General features: G+C 39.0%; 1 long non-coding RNA gene across 1 annotated transcript; it reads left to right on the forward strand.

Annotated features, from left to right (window-relative positions):
• The first annotated feature begins 6,590 nt into the window (after window positions 1-6,590).
• On the forward strand, window positions 6,591-26,052 carry LOC117523495. Its single transcript, XR_004564517.1, has 3 exons — window positions 6,591-6,660; window positions 11,505-11,508; window positions 26,039-26,052. It is a non-coding gene; the product is annotated as an uncharacterized LOC117523495 (long non-coding RNA).
• The last annotated feature ends 1,629 nt before the right edge of the window (window positions 26,053-27,681 follow it).

Here is a 27,681-nt window from a genome sequence, read left to right on the forward strand (position 1 = left end):
CCCTTCAAACCCCCTCCCGTTATGTCACTGGGGCATAATTATTATCAGGCTGCAGGATTTGGCCCGTTAATGAGTAGATCATCAATACCAACTACTGGTCATATCAAATGTCTTCACCACATGCAAAATTAAAAAAAGAGTGGGGGAATGAAACCCATCGAGTTTTAAATATGAAATGAATGATGCTAGGGAGCTTGATATGTGATCAGACTTATAAAGTTAGTTTTGGACTCAAGTGTCACTGACAATTATTGTCAAAGTCCTTTTGTCTGAGTCATTTCCTCAGGTGGAATTTTAAATTGTCAATCATGTTATCAGAAATCAGAAACTTCATTTCAATTCTCCATTTCCAAAAATATGCATAGCAAACTGCTGATTGTACAGACTTCATTTTGGTGTCAAATTATCGGCGAGATACAAGTGCCTATAGGCCATAGACATGTTAATTATTCTTGGAAGCTGTCATATTACCATGATAATGACTAAAGACAACACAATTTACCCGCTACACACATCTAAACCCCTAAGGCTACAGAGCACATCTGAGGCTCAAATTGATCAGACACAAACATTATTTGACCCAACTATTTTTCAGAAAATGACCATTTTAAGCTTAGCCGTCAATGAAATTGCTTCTTTCCACATTTCAGTAACAAGAAACAATTTCAACATCACGGCCACATTTCAGTAACTGTTGTGACTTCAAATGTAAAATTACTCAGAAACCCCAGTCAGGAATTTTTCCAAAGATAATGACCAAAAAAGAAAAGAAAAAACTCTTTGCATTTTGACCCAGATGAAATGGTTCCTCATTGTAGTTTAGCAACATGCCAACAATTGTTGAGATAAACTGTATCATTCAATCTATGGTGATGTAATGCAAATTAGTTGTGGTTTTATGCACTGGGAATAATCTGACTCCCAAAAAAATTCTATACAAAAGTGCTTGAGGGAGTAGATCCCATGTAGCGATTCATGCACACAAATACTTAAGCAATTTAAAGTAAATACCCGATTTAGGAATTATTATTACTTAACAGACACCAATGTTCCAGCAACGACATCTGTTGTACACGCATACATACATTCATTTATTTAAAAAAAAAAAAAAGTGGCAATGATAAATGCAAAAGCAGGTATGTTGCATTTTGGTTGGCAGCGATGACCCCACTTGATGCTATCCCTGCACTGAGAATGAAAGCGGTAGAAAGCCTCAGAGCTCGGCCCTCAACATCCAGGTTGTCAGGCCCTATGTCATTTCTGCTCTAACGTCATCTCATGTGGTAGAAGAGACTTTGGAATGCTACAAACAAACAGTGGTGGGCACAGTCCCAATAATCCGATAACAGATAACTATCGAAGATAACGTTTTCATTATTGGATTATCTTTTAAGATAACTTTAAAGACCATCATCAGACTAATTATCTTCCGATTAATTTTTGTCCGATAACTTTTAAAACAATAAACAAAGCTGAACAGCGATAAGCATTTTTAAAATTAGTTCAGCACCCACCTGTTAAAAGTTTTGTACCAAACACACAGTTATAACCTTTGCAAACAGAAGATAACTGCTTGTATAAAAATCATCTCAATCCTCTGCAGACAAAGGAAAAGTATGTTTTACAACATCAAATGAATGTTGTAAAGAGAGAATGCAAAAAAAAAAGAAAAAAAAAGAATGCAAAAAAAAAAAACATGCAAAAAAATTTGCGATGACATCCCGAGCTCTGTAAAAATGCCTGTTTTTACAAATAAAAAAATGGAATATTTAACAAAAGCACATTTAAACACCAACACACAACAGACGTCACATTAACGTGTTGGTTTACATAATGAATGACTGAACCAATCAGTGTTTAACAGGCACCTTTACCCAGAATCCTTTGCGATCTGTCTCTGTTAAACCCCAGAATTAGTGCATTATTCAACATTAAAAGATATATGTTATATTTTAACTTTGTACAAATGACAGAATTAACATTAATGGAGTTATTCTATCGGTATTAATGTTATTTATAAATCAAAACCATAAGTCAATATGACTTTATTTTTCAAGACCTCTGCATGACCGAACCTTTATTATTGATACAGGTCTGGCTTTATGGCTACTTTCAGACTGCTTTTGTGATGGGAGGGCTGTAATAAACTAGAGTTTCCAGCAGCGGCCAAATGTTGAAAGAAAAAAGTGTGGTCTCATTGTTTGGGTCTCGGGGTGCCTCTTTCTGTGCTCGGAGCGCTGTAGAGCTTCCAGCAGGGGCAGACTGTTGAAAGAAAAAAGTATGGTCTTATTGTCTGGGTCTGTTATTTTTAATATTATTAGAAGCTATTAAATTTATTTTACTAGTAGTTGTAAATGTGCCAGAGATAATATTAGAATTTATCTGTTATCGGTTATCTGTAACTTCCGATAAATTTTTGGGTGGTTTATTGTTTTATCTTTATCGAAGATAACTTTTCAGTTATCTGATTATCTGTTATTGAAGTTAATTTTTTGGTTATCTGTTCCCACCACTGCAAACAAATTACGCAATATGACGTCCAATAGCTTGTGTGGAATAACATTGGTCTTTTCTGAGAACATGGAGTGAAATCTGTTCATATGACTTCAGTAGAGCACCACTGGGACATAGAGACAATGAAAGCTTAATTTCAAATGAACAGAAAAAATAAAAGCTATGATGTTTTGCTAAGATATCGCCCAAGTTTGTTTGCATGTCTTAACCAGAGGGTTAACCCATGTTCAGCACGAATTACGATTAATGTCTCGTGTAAATTACAATAGTCTGAAGGAACTTATACAACCCACATGTGATTAAATAACAGCACACAAGCATAAACTGTACTTTACTTGTACCACCGCTATGTTTGTAGCCAATATGGCCATCACCAAGGTAATGACTACTTCTGTTACATCACATTAAGAGAGCCAATGATGATACCCAAATCAAGACAAGGAAGCAGTCAAGTCATAAAAATTAACACTATTACAAAAGAACACAATGCAAAATTTCCATTCTTGCAAGGTATATGTAAATTCTCAAATGTCACATTTGACATGTTTCTCTGTGACGTAGCAAGTCAGAGTTACTGCTGCCATCAGCTGACTCGCATTGTCGGAGATGTTGGTCGAGGAGGCATAAAAGTTAGAGAGCGGGAAGGTGGCAAGTGTGGGCCCAAGAGTACTAGCATAACCTTGACTTAATAGCAGTCACTGCCCCACTGATTTTCCAGTGCTATGAAAAACTGAAAGGATTATAGCTCAATCTGACATCATCATCGAGTGGGCAGAACCCAAACTGAGAAATGTGTATTGTCATGGCATCACTTTATGGGATTGGAGCTTGAAATGAAACTGGGAGGGGGGGGGGGGCAGTCAACACCAGGATGATGGCTGTCCTTAGAGGTATTGCTGCCCTTGGAGGTGTGTGTGTGTGTGTGTGTGTGTGTGGGAGGGGGGTGATGTGGTGTAGGGGTGTCTGCAATGACCCCACAGGTTTCTTTTGTCTCAGCCCTCCCCCCAAAGTCTTTTGAAACACCTCTGGGTATTGACATTGGCTTTTTCACCATCTTAAAATAGCTGAACTTTTGTACTGTGGAAATCGTTTTTATGCAATAAGCTAAATAACTCAAGAGAATTGATTATACTTGTGAAATTTGTATATTTCTATTGAGTTGTCTTTTGAAATTGTGAAGAATAGACAGAATTGTTGCATAATAAATTAAAAAGTACAACAAACTCAGTATGTTGTTTTTTCCACAGTTATTTTGACTTCATTTGGTACAAAACACAGAGCGATGAACTGATCAATGTGGTGAAAATCATGACTGTGCAAATGTGATGAATTATTTAATTTGTGGTGATCTGCTGATGCAGGATTGTTTTAAGGAAGGAGATAAAGCAATCATTTCCTGTGTATTTGTATTGTCAACTGTGCCAGTAGCATGGCCTAAGCAGATGGTTACCCCTTTCAGTCTGGTCTGCTTGAGGTTTCTTCGTCAAATTATCAGAGGGAGTTTTTCTTTTAGTGCAGCGGCAAAGAGAATATTTAGAGCAAAATTGTGCAAATGGTGATACAAGCACCAAAGTTGGCACAAATACTCCTTAGACATTACTCTTTTGAACAAACCGACTGGCCACTTGAATTTTCAATAGGCAGCCAGGTAGGGGTTAATTGAAGAATTACACAGGGGCCGAAATTAAAAATGCTGAAATCATTTTGAAAAGTATACCACATTATTTGTCTGATCGTAAAGATTCCAAAAAGGTATAGTTTTGACTATCTATGCCTGAATGATCAGACGTTATGGGGTAAAAACAGCAAAAATGGTGACAAAGGTCAGTGTTAGTTTGTACAGGGGTCAAAAGTTAAAGTTGCTCTAATTTTGGTAAAAAGTGATACAAATTATTGGTTGAGCTAATAGGATTAATAAATGGAATAGTTTTGATTGTGTTGAATGTTTGGTCTCCAAAGTAAAGGTCAAACAAGGTCAACGTCCATTGGATTCTATGACATGTGACATATGTTACCCTGTAACATATGTCAAAAAGTTAAACTGTAAAAGGGAACTGTAAAAGTTCTCTGAAAAGCCTTGAGTTAATTCAAAAGTACTGACAGGGACTAGAAGGAGAGAGCATATCTCACCCTTATTGGCCTCGCTTCATTGGCTTCCTGTTAATTCTAGAATAGAATTTAAAATTCTTCTTCTTACTTATAAGGTTTTGAATAATCAGGTCCCATCTTATCTTAGGGACCTCATAGTACCATATCACCCCAATAGAGCGCTTCGCTCTCAGACTGCAGGCTTACTTGTAGTTCCTAGGATTTGTAAGAGTAGAATGGGAGGCAGAGCCTTCAGCTTTCAGGCTCCTCTCCTGTGGAACCAGCTCCCAATTCGGATCAGGGAGACAGACACCCTCTCTACTTTTAAGATTAGGCTTAAAACTTTCCTTTTTGCTAAAGCTTATAGTTAGGGCTGGATCAGGTGACCCTGAACCATCCCTTAGTTATGCTGCTATAGACTTAGACTGCTGGGGGGTTCCCATGATGCACTGAGTGTTTCTTTCTGTTTTTGCTCTGTATGCACCACTCTGCATTTAATCATTAGTGATTGATCTCTGCTCCCCTCCACAGCATGTCTTTTTCCTGGTTCTCTCCCTCAGCGCCAACCAGTCCCAGCAGAAGACTGCCCCTCCCTGAGCCTGGTTCTGCTGGAGGTTTCTTCCTGTTAAAAGGGAGTTTTTCCTTCCCACTGTCGCCAAGTGCTTGCTCACAGGCGGTCGTTTTGACCGTTGGGGTTTTTCTGTAATTATTGTATGGCTTTGCCTTACAATAGAAAGCGCCTTGGGGCAACTGTTTGTTGTGATTTGGCGCTATATAAATAAAATTGATTGACTGATTAACATGATAACTAAGCATGATACATGGTGCAAACTATTCCTTTTTAAAACCCTGTTACCTCAACTAATAATTTGCATCATTTTTTACCAAAATTGGAGCAACTTTAACTTTTAACCCCTGTACAATTTGAAACTGACCTTTGACCATTTTTGCTGTTTTTACCCCATAACTCCTAATCATTCAGTCATAGATAGCCCAATCTATACCTTTTTGGAATCTTTACGATCACACAAATAACATGGTGTAGTTTTCAAAATGATTTCAGCATTTTTAATTTTGACCCCTGTGTAATTCTTCAATTGACCCCTACCTGGCCACCTACTGAAAATTCAAGTGGCCAGTCGGTTTGTTCAAAAGAGCAATGTCTAAGGAGTATTTGTGCCAACCTTGGTGCTTGTATCACCATTTGCACGATTGTTTCAGTTATCTTCTGCATTATTTCCACCATTGCCTGTGCTTGCTCTAGGGGTTGTTAAGTTTAGACCTTACTGGTGTGAAGCGCCTTGAGGCAGCTTTGTTGTGATTTGGTACTATATAAATGAAATAAATTGAACTGAAGCTTTATGGTTGCCACAAAGTTAAAAGAGCAGCAGTTTTAAGCTTGGCAATATAAAAGTATTTATCTTGTGTTTTATTTACAGTATTTTTTTTCCATTCGTTATGATCTTCACAATGCATCCTTGGACAAGACACTTCTCCTGCATTGTCCCACTCAACCCAGATGTAAACAGGGACCAGTTTTGGCTGGGGAAGGAACCCATGATGGATCGGCGCCCCTTACGGAGGGAAATTGATGACTCTCTTTCAATTCAATTAATTTAATTTATATAGCGCCAAATCACAACAACGTTGCCTCAAGGCGCTTCACACAAGTAAGGTCTAACCTTACCAACCCCTAGAGAAAGTACATTTGCATCATTTCTTACTGAAATTGGAGCGACTTTAGTGTTTTTTTATTGCCTGTACAAACGGAAACTGACCTTTGTCACAATTTTTGCCATTATTACCAAATAACTCCAGAACATTTAGTCATAGTTAGCCCAAGCTATACCTTTTAGGAATAGTTATGATCCGACAAATAATGTCATTTAGTTTTCAACATGATTGGAGCATTTTTAAATTTTGACCTCTGTGTAAACCCTTCATTGACCCCTAGCTAGATACAGTCATAGGCCATAGTACACTGAGGTTGGATTCCAAATGTCATTTCATCACCCTAAGTGGTAGTGATTAGGTCAAAATTGATGACTGGCTCATGGAGTAAATACAAAAACCAGGGATAACAATGTACCAGCACTGATAATCCTCAGGACATATGCAGAAATAATGCTGCATTTATGACACTGGAAAACTCAAAAGCTTGCATTCACTTGATCACATCATAGGTTTGGGTTACCCGCATTAACATACTCAAGCTTGGTGTTCTCTTTACAAGGAGCACATAGTAAGCCATTACAGCTGCTTGCTGTAGGTGCACTGTAACAAATTTTGCTATCAAGTCACAGTAAGGTACTTGCAGCTAGAGTTTTCAACAAAATATTAGGTATTCTACTGTGTCTACTGTACACAAGCACTTACTAAAAAATAAATAAATACAGTACTCTCCCACTGTTAAATTACAGTCAGCAGCTGTGGTTGCAAGACAGATTATGTTTTAAAAAATTACAGTAAAACAATTTAATGAGATTTCATTGGGCTTTTTCTATTTTTCCTCAGGGTCATCACCACAGGATAGTTGGTTTGGGATTCACAAATTGTTGGGCTTTTCTAACACGACTGCAGCTGTACAAGTAGAATGGGACACGGCCGGCATTGAACCAGGGATAGTATTCTGTTTGAGAGGCAAATGTACTACATGCACCACCGTGTACTGTGCAGTGTACTAATGTATTGGTCAAACCCATCTGTTTTAGCCTGATATAGACTCCTCAAATTTTCAGGACTCTTTAAGGTAAGTCCTTGAGCTTGCAACTTTTACATTACAAACCTTTACATAATATATGAGAAACATATTCCGAACAGCTGTGTCTGAACATTTTCCGCCATGTTGAATTAGAAGCCAGAGAGAGACAGCAGCCAGCAAATGTCACTGACTCTATAGTCCGATTGGCTGTCACCGTGTGCTTCCCAGCATCCCACTCGCAAGTCGGGGGAAGTTCCTATGTGACCTATGACGGTGAAACCATAGACTGTATGTGTCACTTCCGTAAGTAGTTCAAAGTTGTCTGTTCTAACATTTTCCCCTTCAGGGGAACTTTATATTAGTTTTTTCTAGGCAATGCAAATTTTTATTCATATTGGCAATGCCATATGAATCCACTATTTCAAGGCTAACAAATAAAATTATAGTAATTATATTAAGAAATAAGAAAATTCGGTAATTTTTTCCATTTCAATTTATTTTCATTTATATAGTGCGAAATCACAACAGAGTTGCCTCAAGGCACTTCACACAAGTAAGGTCTAACCTTACTAACCCCCAGAGCAATAGTGGTAAGGTAAAACTCCCTGAGGAAGAAACCTCAAGCAGGCCAGACTCAAAGGGGTGGCCCTCTGCTTGGGCCATGCTATAAACATAAATTACAGAACAATTCACAAAACAAATATACAGGAAATGCTGTTGGTGCACAGGACAGGAGGGTTGCCAGCACAAATACAACTCCCATCTCTGGATGGAGCTGCACCGTAAACAGAGAGAGAAAAAAAAAAACAGATTGAGGCATCAGAAAGACAAGAAATACTGTATAATTTGCCAAAATTAAACAACAAGAAAAAACTGAAGAAATACTAAGGAGATCTCCAGCCACTAGCCCTAAGCTTCTCTAAAAGACACAGAATTTAGGTAAAGTTGAGGCCGCGGCACCTTCCATTTCCTAAAAAAATTAATTAAGAGCAAAAAGCATAAACCAAAACTATACCACTATGCTAGCCATTCTAAAGGGAAAATAAGTGCGTCTTAAGTCTGGACTTTAAAGTCTTCACAGAATCTGACTGTTATTGACACAGGGAGATCATTCCACAGAACAGGGGTATGATAAGAGAAAGCTCTATGACCTGCAGACTTTTTATTTACCCTAGGGACACAAAGTAGTCCTGCACCCTGAGAACACAAAGCCCTGGCCGGTACGCAAGGTTTACTTAGGTCAGCTAGGTAGGGAGGTGCTAGTCAATGAACAATTTTATAGACTAGTAGCATGTCACTATTATGACGATACCTTCAAGTGTTACAGAAAATTCTTGTTGTGCCTTAAATTTTATGAAGCTTAGTGGCGGTATACCTTCAATGTTTCACTTTTTTCAGATTAAAAAAAAACAAAAAAACAAGCACATTTCTCATTGATGCCTAGAAAAGGAAAATTTAAATATTTAAACATGCATGAACCAGCAATTTCTGTTTCGAGTTTGTTTTTTTGTTGTTGTTGTTTTACATGAGAAAACAGTACATTTAAGGTTGAAATGCAGGAAATAAAAGCTGTCTTGAAAGTACATACATGCATTCAAACAGCTTATGCACCTTTCCACTGACTAAATGAGAAAGCTCAGCATGATTACTGAATATAATTAGTCACCAGGTAGATGCAGAGAATCCCGAGTCTGCAGTATGAGCTACTTAATATCAAAAGAATCCTTCAGATGTCCTCCACTGATTTTAAGGCAGGTTGGAATCATTTGTCCATAAGCACTGAGTTTAAATGTAATAACTCAATCCATCTCTGCCAACAACAATGGAGAGATTTTTTTAAATGAAAATCTGTTTTTGATTATCTGGTGAATCTATTAGTCCAAACGATGCCTGATAATTAAGGGTAAATGGCTCAATGCTCAGTACTTTGCTCAGGCATAAATCTCAGTAAGCTCCCAATGAATAAAATATGTAGATTATATCTTAGAAGCTTTCAATTTATTTCAATTTATTTTCCTTTATATAGCACCAAATCACAACAGAGTTGCCTCAAGGCACTTCACACAGGTAAGGTCTAACCTTGCCAACCCCCAGAGCAACAGTGGTAAGGAAAAACTCCCTCTGAGGAAGAAACCTCAAGCAGACCAGACTCAAAGGGGTGACCCTCTGCTTGGGCCATGCTACAAACATAAATTACAGAAATAATTCACAGAACAATTCATGGACGAATATACAAGAATTGCTGTTGGTGCACAGGACAGGAGGGTCGCCAACACAAATACAACTCCCATCTCTGGATGGAGCTGCACCTTAAACAGAGAGAAAAAATAGAATCAGGCATCAGAAAGACAAAAAATACTGTATAATTTGCCAGAATTAATCAACAAGAAAAACAGAAGAAATACTAAGGTGATCATCTTCCACTAGCCCTAAGCTTCACTAAAAGACCCAGAATTTAGGTTAAGTTGAGGCCGCGGCCTGCTCCAATTACTAATAACATGAATTAAAAGAGTAAAAAGCGTAAAACAAAACTGTACCAGTATGCTAGCCATACAAAAGGGAACGTAAGTGCGTCTTAAGTCTGGACTTGAAAGTCTCCACAGAATCTGACTGTTTTATTGATGCAGGGAGATCATTCCACAGAACAAGGACACAATAAGAGAAAGCTCTGTGACCCGCAGACGTCTTATTCACCTGAGGGACACAAAGTAGTCCTGCACCCTGAGCTTTGTGGTTTTTGTTCTTCAGAAGTCCATGTCAGATGTTGCTTCAATTCCCACTAGTATTTTTGAATCCATATACATTGAATCCAGATGTAACACCACTCAGCTTTATAGAAAACATTTCAGCCTCATTTTTGACATTTGACGTTTCCCCCCGATATGTACCTCTCTTTCTTTTAAGACGTGCCCTGCAGCTACATTGACCTGGCTCGGTCTTATTCTTAGCCAACTATTGAACTTTGAATACTGCCACCAGAATTTAACACTTAACATCTGCTATAACACAATGCATTGCATGTTTGCCAACATTTCTCCATTAACGTCAGAGGATGAGCAGCCATTAATGCACACTGAGCTGGCAGGTGAAGAAGTCCATGTCCTGGGGCACAAAGGAACAACCTGCTGGTTTTCATGTGCAGACACTCTTTGAATGACGATGCATACACTCTGAATTATGTAAATTCTGTTTTCCCTTCCAGATTATAAAACAGGAGTTTCTTCCAACAGTATGTTGATTTCAAAATGTACCAGCAAGAGCTGAGAAGATGCTTTCCACTGAGAAGGCCTGTCAGTCTCATTACACAAATACAATGGTAGATGAATGATATCTTGGGAGGTGATTAAATAATGGAGTATTTTATTGCCACAAAGCTGGCTATGTCCCAGAAATCTGCCCTGGATGAGTAATGACAGAGTCCTGAAGCTCCATAGATCTAATCAGAAGGTTTTATTAAATGAAGTTGATTTAAATGGACATGGATCATGGCTGGGACTTTGGTCCAACACTTTAAACTGGCGGTGAAAGAGCAACAACAGTAGTGCAAATATTCAGTTATTTAGAAAGCTGAGTTATGGATTTCCACAGTCAGATGCTGGTCTCCAGTGTTTGGGATACAGAAGAAGTAAAATGCCCCACTATTACCGCTACAGACTCCGTTGACTCTCTTCAGTCATTTACTGGGGAAAATTATAATCCCAAATCAGAAAAAAGGTGGGATGATATAGAAAATACAAACAGTGCTCCTTACAAATACTTGGAGTTGTATTAGATTGCAGACAGTATGAACCCACCATATTTAATGTTCCTGCATTTAAGGCTTGCAACACTTGCCAAAATAGAAAGTTGGTACAGGGCAATTTCTTCACAATATAAAGATGAAATGATCCGTTTTACTTCCAGTTTTCTGGAGACAAGTCGGGGGAATTACCAAATCAATGAGTATATCCAGGATTTCATTTACATCAATCAAAAAGAAATACAAACAGTATGGTACTGCATTGTAAATCTGTCAAGTTGGCAGTTTCCAAAAACTGAGTGACCATGCTGGAAGGAGATGAGTGAGGGAAGCCACCAAGACACCCATGACAGCTATGAAAGAATTATAAGCCTCTTTGGATGAGTGGAGAAAGTGAAAATGGAGCAACATCTACATGCTGCAAGCCCATTCACAGTTTCATGTTGCAATGGAGTAAAGAAGGACTGTCATCTGTTCCATATCCTTTCTGGAAAACTGCAGGTGAAATTTGGCATGTTCATTTTTAAGAAAATCGTTCAAGAGGTGATTGAGATGTTTTGAGCCTGACTCAGAAAAAGTAAGGCATGCTTGGTTCTCCATCATTTGCATTCTGAGAAACCAACATTTCTCAACATTGCACCCAGTGAGTCAAAATTTCACACTAAATGTTGGTTTCTCAGAATGCAAAAGATCGAGAACCATACTCTACTTTTTCCTAGGTCAGGCTAAAAACTTCCCAGTCACCCATTGTACGTCTATACCATCATGAACCACTATGCAGGTGAACCACTATGGGGAGGTGATGGTCTTGTGGTTAAGGTGTTGGGCTTGAGACCAGAAGATCCTGGGTTCAAATCCCCACCTGACTGGAAAATCACTAATCCCCTATTGCTCCCGGTGTGTAGTGAGCGCCTTGTATGGCAGCACCCTGACATCGGGGTGAATGTGAGGCATTGTAAAGCATATTGTAAAGCACTTTGAGGGTCTGATGCAGATGGAAAAGCGCTATATAAATGCAGTCCATTTATGCACAGTTTTTCCAACCACAAGCACAGACGCCCATTACTCCCACTTAAGAGTAAGTTAGATTATTACTTATTAGATACAAGTTGTTGGCAGCTGCTAATAAAGTATCTGCATAAAGCTGCTAATGAAGTAACTAAAAAAGCAGCTAATAAAGTAACTTTTCAAAGTTATTGTGGCAACACTGATTCCAGTGCACCAAGCACCCACCTATTTCATTCAATTTGGCACCTTGCGAAAACTAGTTGGTTCCAAGGATGACAGAAGTTGTCTTATGGTGACATTGGTGATACTTTAGACTAGTTCATGGGTGCCAACTTTCTTCAATAAAGAGAAGATACCATTTCTCTGTTGTAGAAGAGGAAGGTGGTGCTCAGTGGTCATCTGATGGTTCCATCTCGGATTTCAAATTTCTTCTATAAAGTGAAGATTCATATGCTTCTGTTTCGAAGGTGGAGCTCAGTGGTTATCTGATGGTGACTCCAGTCATGCTTTATACCACTTCCTGGATGCCAATACCTTTTATAAAGAGAAGAGCCATATACTCTTTCTGTTGCTCAAGATGAAGGTGGAGCTCAGTGGTCACCTGATGGTGACTTCATTGATTCTTTAGGTTACTTCCTGAATATACACTCTAGTCTGTTAAAAAAAAAAAAAAATTCTACATCTGTTTGTGATGATACCCATTTTATTCTACGATGAAACGTTCCACATGTTCCATGGCTCATGCACTGCAGGAGGTAGAACAGGTAACTCAGGTAACAGGGATATATTTGGGTTACCAATATGTAAACCTGTGTTTGAATCCTGGTCACACCATCTGTGTTGTTCAACAAGAAAATTCATCTGCATTGTCCCAGTCCACCTATTTGTAAATGGGCACTGGTCTTTCCCGGGAAAGTAACCTGCAATGGACTGGTGTCCCATTTCGGGGAAGATGTAGACTCCTATCTGCTTCACACTACGCAAGTCCCTTCAGCTGCTCCCTTGTTTGCATTCGGGGTCACCACAGCAAATCCAACGTAGATCTGCTTGTTGAATTGGCACAGGTTTTACGCCGGATACCCTTCCTGACGCAACTCCACATTACATAGAGAAATGTGGCAGGGGTGGGATTTGAACCCGGAACCTTCTGCACTGAAACCAAGCGCATTAACCGCTTTATCAATGGGCCTCAAAGCCCATAGGACTACTGCTATTGCATCACTACTGTATGCAAATATATAACAGTGCAATTATTAAAAGTGACTTGTACTTCAGGACACGTCAGTCATCTTCCCGTGGCTCAAAATGTATGACAGACTACATTACATTGTTGACTTTATTATGTAATCATCCTCTTTCAAAACAAAACAATAAAAATTCACCTTAATGTTTCTATTTCAGACTCCCATGTCTTATGGGCATCTTGTAACATTTCATAATTAATTGATATTTTGGAATGGACAAAGATATTACAGCCCAGAAAAAAAGTGACACATTTAGTTAATATGCCCAAAGTAAAAGCTCATTATATTGTGACATTTTTCAGTGTACTTGCTCAAATATGATGGAAATTAAACAAGTTGTAGTACTGAAATTATCTCCTACTGTAGCAGTGAAATTGCCTCCTACAGCAGTTTTACAGATGACTTCCTCAAATTGTCTTTTATAATCATGTATCATGAACTAATAACCTCACCCGTGGCCCTTTGATTGGTATGCATGAGGCACCAGAGTGGACCTATTTTGGATGAAGCATCAAATCAAATAGGAACCAGGCCAACAGCAGGTGGTAGCCGGTCACTATGTGCATGGCAGGTGGCAGCCAGTCATGAATGTGCCAGTTGATTTGGCTTCCCTTTCCATTTTATTTACAAAGCTACTGTCACGACCAGGGTGGTGACAGCAAACGTGTGGAAGAGCCCATGTTGGCAGTCATTTTCTGCCAGCACTAACTGCAGCACCTATGGTTAATTGAGCAGTTGATGTAATATTCAACAATTCTGCAGAAACTAAAATCTCAACAAAATAGTACCAACACCCATGGTACGGGTGTGAAGGAGAAAATGACAGCCAGCCTGCAAAAGACTTGCAGCATTCATACTGCTGATTACTGCAGATATAATGAGACCTTTTGCAAACTCCCAGGATGCACACAATAATATCTGCTGAATTGCAATTAAAATAACTTGGAAACCTTCATGAGTTACAAAGCATTTTTCACCGTAATTTAACCATAATGGTGATGGATGCGATGCCAAAAGCACCGTCTGTCTTTTTGTTCTGATGCCAGCTAGACGTTTTAAGTAAGTGTGGCCATTATTAGGCCCCACTACACTGAATTTTATGAATCTGTCACGTATTAATCCCTATGTGTTTTTTTAAGCCATAATTAAAACCCTTCTGAAGAAACCTAACATTGATCTTTGTTTATCAACTAGTGTTAAATTTGCCCTATTTTTCTAACATTCTTGAAAAATCTGTTTTTCACCAACTTTTGTCCTACTTCTGTGATAATCATAGTGCACCATTTTGGTCTGCTGATTTTACAGAGACTAATAAAGTACTGAATGGTCTTCTAAATGCTACAGACTCCAATGTCACTTCAGTCCTGTTACTATTGAACCTTAGTGTAGCTTTTGATACTACTGATCATTCTACATTGCTGGACAGACTTGGTAACTGTTTTGGCATTTCTTGCAGAGTACATGCTTGGTTGGAAATGGACTTTCCGATCTATCACAATGAGTTTTGTACAATAATAGTAAGTAAGTCCCTTTGGTTGCTCCCTTGTTTGCACTCATGGTCGCCATAGTAAATCCGAGGTGGATCTGCATGGAATTGGCACAGGTTTTACACCGGTTGCCCTTCCAGATGTACAGTAGTGTTCAGAATAATAGTAGTGTTATGTGACTAAAAAGATTAATCCAGGTTTTGAGTATATTTCTTATTGTTACATGGGAAACAACACTGAAAAAAGTGAAACACAGTGCACTTCATTCAAAGTACTTATTTACATTGGTCTAATGGAAAATTGTGGTTTCCAGTTTAAATCTGCTGGAATCACTTTACAAAATCATAAATATACATTGTGAGAAACTAAAAAAATTAGCTGTAACAAATTACATCAATTTTTTTTTAAGTTGATCCAAATTAGCTTTTTTTTTTCCAGTGAAGGTACCAGTAGATTCAATACATTTTCACAAATCCAACAAGACCAAGCATTCATGATATGCACACTCTTAAGGCTATGAAATTGGGCTATTAGTATACGCAGGTGCAAAAAATTATAGGCTGTTCATCTACAATGATCTCCAATGCTTTAAAATGGACAAAAACAAAACAAAAAAAAAAACAACACAGAGACATGTGGAAGAAAATGGAAAACAACCATCAAAATGGATAGAGGAATAACCAGAATGGCAAAGGCTTACCCATTGATCAGCTCCAGGATGATCAAAGACAGTCTGGAGTTACCTGTAAGTGCTTTGACAGTTAGAAGACGCCTGTGCGAAGCTAATTTATTTGCAAGAATCCCCCGCAAAGTCCCTCTGTTAAATAAAAGACGTGCAGAAGAAGTTACAATTTGCCAAAGAACACATCAACTGGCCTAAAGACAAATGGAGGAATATTTTGTGGACAGAGTAAAATTGTTCTTTTTGGCTTCAAAGGCCACAGACAGTTTGTGAGACGACCTCCAAACTCTGAATTCAAGCCACAGTTCACAGTGAAGACAGTGAAGCATGGTGGTGCAAGCGTCATGATATGGGCATGTTTCTCCTACTATGGTGTTGGGCCTATATATCGCATACCAGGTATCATGGATCAGTTTGGATATGTCAAAATACTTCAAGAGGTTATGTTGCCTTATGCTGAAGAGGACATGCCCTTGAAATTGGTGTTTCAACAAGACAATGACCCCAAGCACACTAGTAAACAAGCAAAATCTTGGTTCCAAACCAACAAAATTAATGCCTCGCAGATGTGAAGAAATCATGAAAAACTGTGGTTATACAACTAAATACTAGTTTAGTGATTCACAGGATTGCTAAAAAAAGCAGTTTGAACATACTAGTTTTGAGTTTGTAGCATCAACAGCAGATGCTACTATCATTGTGAACACCCCCTTTACTACTTTTTTTTTTTTTACTAATAGCCAGTGGTGGGCACAGTTCCGATAATCTGATAACATAATTATCGAAGATAACGTTTTCGTTATCAGATTATCTTTTTAGATAACTTTAAAAATCATTATCGGACTAATTATCTTCCGATGAATTTTTGTCCGATAACTTTTAGATCGATAACATAGTAAACAAAGCTGAACAGTAAGCTGTGTAGTAAATAAGAGCTTCCAGTAGGAGGCAGGATGTTCAAACATAGGAGTGTGGGCTTATTGTTTGGGTCTGCTGTCGCTTTGATGTTTCCAGAAGCGATCATGGTGTTTAAACTCAAATTCAGTTTATTAGTAGTTGCAAATATACTAGAAACAATGCTGGAATTTATCGGTTATCTGTAACTTCCGATACATTTTTGGGTGGTTTATCGGTTTATCTTTATCAAAGATAATCAGATAACTGAAAAGTTATGTTATCAAAGTTTATTTTTTTGGTTATCTGTGCCCACCACTGCTAATAGCCCAATTTCATAGCCTTAAGAGTGTGCATATCATGAATGCTTGGTCTTGTTGGATTTGTGAGAATCTACTGGTACCTTGTTTCCCATGTAACAATAAGAAATCTACTCAAAATCTGGATTAATCTTTTTAGTCACATAGCACTACTATTATTCTGAACACTACTGTAACTCCGTATTACATAGAGAATGAGCAGGAGTGGGTTTTGAACCAGAAACCTTCTGCACTGGAAACAAGCAACACCACTGCTGATACTGTTTTGTACAACAATATCACTACCAAATCCTCTGTGGAGAAATAGGAGTGGTTACCAAAGCTAACATTTAGATTTATAGGCTAACTTTGTCCAATGCTGTTGTGGAAGTTAGGTCATAACGTTGAACGTGAATGCAGTCTGTATTTTAATTTGTCTCTCACTCATCTTCAACCGCTTATCCGGAATCGGGTCGTGGGAGCAACAGCTCCAGCAGGGGACCCCAGACATCCCTTTCCCGAGCCACATTTACCATCTCTGACTGGGGGATCCCGAGGTGGTCTCAGGCCAGAGTAACGAGGCATGGTATCTTGTCTTTGATTTGTGACAGCACAAAATGTTTCAATGCAATTACAAAAAAAAGAAAAAAAAATGCTTTAAAAATACTTCAGACTAGAAAGTATCAGTGAGTTGTCAAATGATACAATGAGTTCTTGCAGAAAAGTTTGCTTAGTTCATTGCACACAATAACCTTTGTTATTGAATCTCTCTACTTGAGGCAAGATGTCAAACTAAGACATTTGTTAGTATGTGCTCCATTTCAGATTTTTGGATGGCATCTCTCAGTTGCTGCTGTAGTATCTGTCCCAAAAGTGCTGAATGATGGACAATAATCTGTTTACAAGATAGGCTGAAAGTGACTGACGGCTTTAACTTCACTGTAGTGGATCATGGGATCAGACTGTATTGCAACAATGAATCAGTTCCGCATAGTCAGTGTTTTCTGACAAGGTTTCATAGGTGATTAAAACACCTTCAATGTGTCCAATCATCCACCGAGTGATAATGCACTGGAGGGATTAACCCATGGTAAGGGATTGCCCTTAGAAGAGCTGAAGGATGCGCATATAGAAAAGATAATTGGAGGAAACTGGATATATTAGTGAGCATTAAAACACTTAACACTGTTGAGCAATTTAAAGGTTGGATCCATAAAATTCTCTTTAGACCGAATGCATCAGCATGGGGCATTAAGGTCTTTTACATTTCAGTGGCTTTTTTTTTTTTTTTAACTGTAATGGAGAAAATTTATAGACTTTTCTTGGATTTTAAGAGCAAACTTGGGTTTTCCTTTGCACAAAGGCTCAGTTTTACAGCCGTATAACAGCCTTCAGTGAAGTAGAGATGGCTTGCATAATTATATTTATAAGGATTTTACACTGAGTGGCAATTTTTGAATAAAAGGTAGATAAAGAGGGTGTGCATCTTTCCCATATAAAACACTATCACCTTCTAATTAATGAAAAATCAAACTTCGTAACATTTGATATTGTATCAGCATGTACACAGTAAATTTTGCAGAGTAAAATATACTCTACCAAGACTACATTTCATCCCAGTCCAAATAGAGTTAAATATACTCTATTACAGTGCTAAATCAACTCTATCATGCTGTGAATGACTTATTGGAGTTGAAAAACTTTATTTGATAAGACAGCAGAGCTGATTTCACTATATAGAGTGTATTTAACTCTGCTTGGACTGGGACCAAATGGCAGAGTATATTTTAATCTGCAATTTTTACTGTGTCTCTAGATACATGGTCTATGAAGTGACTCAACAATAATGGTTTTTATAATGGAGCAATTTGAGTCTGTGCAGTTCGATACAATTCTTTGTTTAATGTAGACATTCTCCATGATTCATTAGAATACACCAAATTTGGCATTACTTACCTTTAAAAGCATATTTTATAAAATTGCATTAGTACTGCCTCTACTCATCTTTTATCACTACTGGGAGTAGTACAACATAGTGTAGCAGAAAGTGTACAGTAGAAGAAGCCCAGAAGAAAGAGACAGTTATTTTTACCACAGCATAAATAACTTGCCTTTTGACTGCCTCCCTCAGCATGTTGAGGGGACCAGTTGACCAGCTGGAGGTTGACAGGCTTGATTGTTATGAGCTACTAGGTAGTCAGACGGTGAAGTGCAGGAGGCGCTGTGAAGCAGAGATTGCAGGAAGGTGGAGACGGGTGATGAAGACTCAGAAGAAGCAAAGTGTAGATTGGTACACAGTAACGTGGAACATAAAAAGCAAAAACTTTACAGTAGTCAGTCTGATGGTGATTCGGATTCTGACGGTAACAGCAGAGTAAAGCAAGGCAAAGAGGAGCTGAAGGTAAAGCTGCAGTTAGTTTTTCCCGGCTCCATTAACCCTTTTAACTAAAGCTTTACACAACAAAGTGGGAACCGTGAACATCAAACTGCTTCTGGGACGGAAGTTTAGTGATCCTATGGAGTAGATACAGAAAACACCGCATTTCGAAAATCCTCAAGCATTTTGCGCTCTGATCTCAAGTACGGCTGTCACAATTAGGAATTTCTGGAGACGATTAATTGTCAGACAAATAATTGTGATTGACGAATATATTGTCTATTTTTTTTTCTTTTTTTCCCTTCTTTATATTCTACTATTGTAGTATAATTACACAACTCTGGAAGAATGTTTGGCTTCTGTGAGTGGAGAAACTGGGAAATGGTGCAACATTTTTATTTTTATCTTCATTTTACATACAGTCCCAACTTTTTTGATTTGTGGTTGTTTCTGTTGCATTTCTGAAATTGTTTCTCCTCATCAGTTACGTTTTGTGCTTAAACACTACATTAAGCTCAAGATTGAACAAATAAATACCTTTGGAAAGTAACAGCTGTTAAAGTTTAGAGCTCTCACCTGCTTTTTGTGATCTGTGCATCTGAACATCACCACAGCTTCTCCATGTCAGGGTTTTTTTTTTTTTTGTGTGGCTCAGTTCATTCATATATTCTCATTTTTTAAATATGTTTTTAAAGCTATTTGACCATTTATTTCATCTCATGATCTCATAAATTCAGCATACGACGCACACATGGTGTGAACAGGACGGTAACGGCAGAATCACACCTTTAGAGAAAGTTCAGAGAGAAGTAAAAGCAGCTCCACGTTTTGTTTTTTGTTTTTAAACACGTTCACTCGGGTTAAAATCTAATATGAAAAATAATCGCGATTGATGAATATTGTAAGAATTGTGACAGCCCTAATCTCAAGTGGTTTTTTAGACGTGTCGACACTTTTATTCACAATAATCTGCCTCTCTAATATTCACGGAGCGCAGAGGCTGCCTTCAGCGAACCCAGTTGTGAGCAAAAAGGCCCAAGTCTGACCACGGTGACATCAACGGAGGTCAGGCCGCCTTCCCCACACACCTCCACAGCCAACGCGGTTTCTCCTTCCCCAGAGGAGCCATGCTCCGTGAGCAGCTGAGATTCACGCTGTAGTCAGCAACCCGTAACCATGGAGACGCACAATGCTATGTGCGCAAGTATGTCTATTATACAATAGTACAGCGCTTTGCTGCCATCTACTGGAATAAAAGAGCATTACATCATCTGCCACACTATTACAGCACATACACCCGATAATGGTGATATTTGATAGTTGCCCACTGCACCCCTGACGATCGATCACGGCACCCTAGGGTGCCGCGGCACCCCGGTTGAGAATCACTGATCTAAGGAACCAGTCAGACAACTGGAAACCTGGTCGCTGTCATCAAAAGGACTGAAAAGCTATTCAAATTCACCTGTAGTGTTAGAAATACTACAACCTGAAAATGGGTGCCCTTTTGGATAATTAGCTAATTATGCTGCTCAATTAAAAAAAAAAATTTAACCTTATTTAATCAGGTTAGTCCCACTGAGATCAAAGTTGTTGTTTTTTTGTTTGTTTTTTGTTTGTTTGTTTTTTTTAAACAAGGGAGACCTGGACAATTATAAAATTTCCAGTTCACCTAACCTGCATGTCTTTACATGTGGGAGGAAGCCAGAGCACCCGTTTGCATGTTCTCCCCGCAAACACGGGGAGAACATGCAAACTTCACAGGTGGGAATCGAACCCATGACCTTCTTGCTGTGAGGTAACAGTGCTAACCACGAAGCCACCCTGCTACCTCAATGATTCTGAATTCAGGAAACATGCAGAAAACTTTCTGCCTGGCCCAGATACTGAACATGATTAAATTATTGACGCTGGGGAGAAGACAACAGTGTACATGTACAATAAAGGAAAAAAATGTAGATGTCAGCGATTTAAAAAAAAGATTGTCAGGCATTCAAAAGAGATTCAGGCACAGGTTTTGCCACCAATTTCAGCTGCAGCAAACTACTGCTCACTATGTATCTTCCATCCAATATATGAATGGAAAGGAGAAAGCCTAAATGCCACTGAATATGGATGGAAGGAAAAGAATGGCAAGTTCATTCCAGTACGAACAGACCTACCTCCAGATTTTCACTGCCTACTGGAAATTATTCATTAAGTGTAAAACTGGATGCAGTCTTTGAAATGCACTTGTCGCAGGCATGGCTTTGAGCCTACATTTGCTTGTGGAGACTGCAAAGGTTCTAGCTGCTCTAATGCAATAGATCCACAAGTTGTGACTGAAGTTGATGAATGAACAATCACACAGCTTCAAAAAGTGTTTCGGTGACTTTGGAATTCTCTCGCTCTGAGTTTTTTCTTTTCTGGTATGGGGTGTACTTTTTCTTTAAGCGATATTTGCATAATTACAACCTCTTTAGGCTTCTTACATGTGCTATTTGAACACCACCTGAATTTGACAATTATATGTATTTCTTAGACGTTCAAAGCGTTCTTTTCAATAATGGTGATAATTATGATTACATAATGAGCTTATCCGAAAGGGCACCCAATTTCAGTTTCTAGTAATTCTAAGAACACTACAGGTGAATTTGGATGGCATTTCAGTCCTTTTGATGACAGATACAAGATATCCAATTGTTTGGTTCCTTTGATGTTCATACGTCATTTTTGCAATTAGTGGTGGGTCAAGGCTCAATATGAGCTGACTACTATGGGACAGGGAATGTAAGGGTCAGTTTTAACATGGAATTCAGGAACAGATTGCATCTAGGAGACAGGGGGGAGGGAGAGAAGAAGAAGTAATCACACAACTATGTATACAGTAGTGTTCAGAATAATAGTATTGCTATGTGACTAAAAAGATTAATCCATTTTTTGAGTATATTTCTTATTGTTACATGGGAAACAAGGTACCAGTAGATTCAGTAGATTCTCACAAATCCAACAAGACCAAGCATTCATGATATGCACACTCTTAAGGCTATGAAATTGGGCTATTATTAAAAATAAGTAGTAAAGGAGGTGTTCACAATAATAGTAGCATCTGCTGTTGACGCTACAAACTCAAAATGATTATGTTCAAACTGCTTTTTTAGCAATCCTGTGAATCACTAAACTAGTATTTAGTTGTATAACCACAGTATTTCATGATTCTTCACATCTGCGAGGCATTAATTTTGTTGGTTTGCAACCAAGATTTTGCTTGTTTACTAGTGTGCTTGGGGTCACTGTCTTGTTGAAACACCCATTTCAAGGGCATGTCCTCTTCAGCATAAGGCAACATGACCTCTTCAAGTATTCTGACATATCCAAACTGATCCATGATACCTGGTATGTGATATATAGGCCCAACACCATAGTAGGAGAAACATGCCCATATCATGATGCTTGCACCACCATGCTTCACTGTCTTCACTGTGAACTGTGGCTTGAATTCAGAGTTTGGGGGTCATCTCACAAACTGTCTGCGGCCCTTGGACCCAAAAAGAACTTTACTCTCATCAGTCCACAAAATATTCCTCCATTTCTCTTTAGGCCAGTTGATGTGTTCTTTGGCAAATTGTAACCTTCTGCGGGACTTTGCGGGGGATACTTGCAAATAAATTAGCTTCACACAGGCGTCTTCTAACTGTCACAGCACTTACAGGTAACTCCAGACTGTCTTTGATCATCCTGGAGCTGATCAATGGGTGAGCCTTTGCCATTCTGGTTATTCTTCTATCCATTTTGATGGTTGTTTTCCATTTTCTTCCACGCATCTGATTTTTTTGTCCATTTTAAAGCATTGGAGATCATTGCAGATGAACAGCCCATAATTTTTTGCACCTGTGTATAAGTTTTCCCCTCTCCAATCAACTTTTTAATCAAACTACGCTGTTCTTCTGAACAATGTCTTGAACGTCCCATTTTCCTCAGGTTTTCAAAGAGAAAAGCATGTTCAACAGGTGCTGGCTTCATCCTTACATAGGGGACACCTGATTCACACCTGTTTGTTCCACAAAATTGACGAACTCACTGACTGAATGCCACACTACTATTATTGTGAACACCCCCTTTTCTATTTTTTTTTTTTACTAATAGCCCAATTTCATAGCCTTAAGAGTGTGCATATCATGAATGCTTGGTCTTGTTGGATGTGTGAGAATCTACTGGTACCTTGTTTCCCATGTAACAATAAGAAATATACTCAAAACCTGGGTTAATCTTTTTAGTCACATAGCACTACTATTATTCTGAACACTACTGTAGGTCATACAGATTTAAAGCATACTCTCAACATCATTACAAAACATGAAACGAGTCAGTGTTTGAGATGCAGCAGAAGAGAGGCTGTTGAGCAATTTTTCAATTTATTTTCATTTATATAGCACCAAATCACAACAAAGTTGCCTCAAGGTGCTTCACACAACTAAGAGCTAACCTTATCGACCCCTACCTGAGTGCGCAAAATTGTGTGAAGAAACATGCAAACAGATGAGGTTTGCACACGCAACATGATTCATCAAGGCCAAAACGAAATTTAGCGGGTGCTGATAGCATCTGTATTATGCACGTTTGAAACCTTGGCATTAAGTTATTGCACTTGTCAGCGTGCTGTTCAAAGCAGCAGAGGACGCCGCTCCCTCATACATAGAAAAAAAAATGAATTGTAAATGAGCATTTTAAGAGTTAATGGTTTACTATTGCAATTTAGCACTGTTTATTTTACTCTATATCTTGGATCTTATTAAATCAGGATCTATATTTTTGCTAAAATTATAAATTTAAATTCTAAAATATTTGCTTTATAATGTATTTCTGGGCTGAAATGTTTGACACTAAAACAAAGTAAATCCTGTGTAGCGTCTGAGGTCCATTTGCGCCAGTGTGCTTCTCTGAATTCCACAGTGTGAACCATATGAGATTTGATAATTCTCACTGGTTGGGACAACAGTCTGAGGCAGGTCATTTCTCCAGCCAAGGATGGGATCCATTCTCAGCTAGGTGGACTGGGACAAAGCAGATGAAGTGTCTTGTCCAACAACAAAGACAGGAATTACAAACCTCTAGGTCTCCCAACTCCATTCCCTGCCTGCACTGCTTGATGAAGGCCAAATTAATCCACTATTCATTTCAATTTGTTTAAAGTTTGGCTGTCATTTCAGTTGGGGGCAATGAGTTGCCACCTTCTGATTAATGAAAAATCAATCTTCATAACATTTGTTATTGTATCAGCTTCCAGTGCTATGCCTTGTGATCTCTGTGCACATTACAATTTTAGCACTGAAATACATTTTGCATGCTTCTGTTCCTAGTGTGTCCTAAAGTCATTAACCTCGTGGCTGGGGTACCGGAGCTCTGGCAGACCCAAGAAAACATTATGTGAGCCCAGCGCCTTGAAGTCTTCAGGGAGATTTGATTTATATCCTCCCTCAATCTGTTGTTTGGCATCTTCTCACTCCCTGCTACCCTCTGTCCCCCTGAGCAGCAGCCAGACAGCCCCACCATCAAACCACATTATTTCCCTGCCAATGCTCTCACATACATACACCCACTTAATTACCACATAATCAAATACAATGGTGAAGTTATCCACAAATCTTAAAGGCTTTAAATGAGATTCACGATGGTTGGTGTTGGAAACTGCTGTAAAACCATGTTCCAATAGCTCTGTACAGAACATGTAAATGGCCACTGCCATCTGTTTTATTTCCCACCCACCCAACCCTTGGGCAACATTTTGCCCCCAAATGTATGAACATTGGGGTGGAGATGAAACGTTTGGAGACCCACAATAAAAGTAAGTAGGGAACACAATTTTGATTTGTTCTAAGATAATATTGTGTCCCTAAAAGATAGCCATCTTGTGCACACATCATACATTGTTCCCCTTTTATCTTTCATGCACAGACTTAAAAATGCATCTTTTGGTTGTATGAGTATGTAGGAATGTGCATTCTCTTGTACCTGCAAGGTAATATTTTTTCCATATAAGGTACGAGTGTGAACAAGATCATAATTTAGTACAAAATAATTTCTATACATGAGATAATTATGTTGTATCTGCAAAGTCATAAGTACATGGAAAAATTCTTATTGTGCAGAGCATAACTCTCACGCAAGATGTTAACAAAAAGGACTTAGATGACTGACTGTAGCATCCAAATCATCTCTCTCTGGGTGCATGACATGGGTATTTTTGTTTATTTTTTGTTTCATATGAAGTAATATCTCTGCTTGAGGCAAATCAACAGCTGCAGCAATCATTCATTTCAACAATCATTTCAAAGACAAAAAATGCCTTTGGTTTTGTGAATTCATGTTGTGGGCACTTTTAGAAGATAAAAGTGGATGGTAGCAATCTGTGAAACTCAATATACAGATAATGTAGGTAAAATGCAATAAAAATATCAAGACACCAATAACTGCAAATTGTTGTTGTATGCTTCTGGTGGCACTGCCCTGCTGCGACCCGGACTCGTGCTGTGGCTGCTGTGTTTTAATCGTTTAGATCTTTTGTTTGCCAGTATGTGCGGGGAAAGCACCATGGTGTTATTTATGCACTGATTCTTAATAATCTTGATTATCTGGGAATTGCTGAGGATCTGCCAAACGTTTCTGAATGAGGAAGCAGGTGACTCACCAGAGACGCTCTTTCCCTGCTATCTGTGGGAGTCATGCCTCCGGCTGATCTGCCAGAGACACTGAGGATACAACCGGCCTGCAAAGCACACCACCAATTGTAATAACTAAACTAGAACTGTCCCTCCCTGGATTTGATCAATGTTGATTGTGCCACCTGGGATAAGATTTTAGATAAATGTTATGATGACACTAAGACCACCTACAGGGCCAGAGCAAAACCTCCACTGTCTAATTCAGATCACAACACAGTACACCTGATCCCAACTTACAAGACTGTGCTTAAGAGCAGCAAGCCACAGATCAAGACAGTGTCTGTTTGGTCTAGTGATAATATAGAGCAGGGGTGGGCAACTTGTTCTGATTAATATCACTTTGAGCAGATTGAATCAGTTAATCAATGAAATCGCCTGGTGGAGTCAGTGGCTGCAAAGAAAACCTGCACCCTCTTGGCCCCTTCTGGAACAAGTTGCCCACCCATGATGTAGAGGCTTTAAAGAGGTCTTTCTTCTGCACAGATTGTGACATTTTTCATACACTGGTCATTGATGAGGCCACTGACACCATAACAGACTACATACAATTTTGCACTGACTGTGTGGTTACCAAAAAAAAAGATATTATGTATCCAAACAGCTCAACCACAAAAAAAGGGAATGAGTATCGGATACCAGAGTATCAGCTCCCCTGTCAACACACGGGGCGTGTGTGTGTCTTTCACACCCCCCGCAACACATGTAGCGTGCATGTGTTTTGTGTGCCACCCCACTCCCTTTTGTAGCTACGCTGGTCTGCTCAAAAAGGACTTCACGCTCCTTACTGATGTCCACAGACATTTATTTCTTTATTCAGCTCGTGTAACAGCCATGGAACAACCGTGGGTAACACCCGTGGAACACCGTGAAAACGTGTGCGCCTGTTTGACCAGCAGTAGAATGACACCATAAGCAGATTCTGTGTCTTATATGAGTTTTACGTGCTGCTCTGACTTTCCTTGTCCCCTTTTCTCTCCCGCTCTACACATATGCCCTTCCGGGTCGAGCAATTATGTGGCTTATTTCCTCTTCAGCACAGGTAATTTCAAAATAAAATAAACATCTTAAGCTGTAAAGCCGTGTTACACATAGCCTTAAATAATCGTGCAGTTATTTACCAAAATGAACAAAGGAAATTTTGTATCATATTCCTGTTGTCGTGGTAACCTATATACAATTCATTTTGGCGTCAGTTACACTCCCACCAAATTACCTTTGATACACAATGAAGATGCTGCACTTTACACTCTTCATTTAAATAAATCAATGGTAATTTCAAAGAAATCATCTACTTTCTACAAGAACGACAAGCTTTTGGACGGGTCTCTCTATAATGGATGGTTTGCGCAAGCGTTCACCCTTCTTCCCCAGTTGCTTGTCTCCAACTTGTAGTGACACCTTTCTAATCAGTCCATCATCACCCTCGTGTACATCTACCACTCTGCCAAGTGTCCATTCATTACGAGGGATGTTTTCATCCTTGACTATCACAATATCACCAACTCTCATGTTGCGCTTAGGGGCATGCCATCGCTGTCTCAGAGTGAGGTTAGCAAGGTATTCTTTCCTCCATCTGTTCCAAAACTGCTGTGTAGCATACTGGACTCTTCTCCAGCGTTTGGTGGCATACACGTCTTCTTGAACAAACTTGCCAGGTGGGGGCAGTGGTACAGCGCATTTCATGGTGATAAGATGATTTGGTGTTAAGGGCTCCAAACTTGTGGGATCACTGATACTGTTAACAGTGAGTGGGCGACTGTTTACAATGTACATGGCTTCATAAAGAAAGGTTCTTAAAGATGCGTCATCCAACCTTCCAACACTTTGGGCAAGAACTTTACTCAGTACACTTTTTACAGTCCTGATTTGGCGCTCCCATGCGCCTCCAGCATGGCTTGAGCTTGGTGCATTCATGAGGAAGTCGCACTGCTTATTTGCCAAGTATGA

Source organism: Thalassophryne amazonica, chromosome 13, assembly GCF_902500255.1.
Source record: "Thalassophryne amazonica chromosome 13, fThaAma1.1, whole genome shotgun sequence".
In the NCBI taxonomy this organism is placed as follows: Eukaryota; Metazoa; Chordata; class Actinopteri; order Batrachoidiformes; family Batrachoididae; genus Thalassophryne; species Thalassophryne amazonica.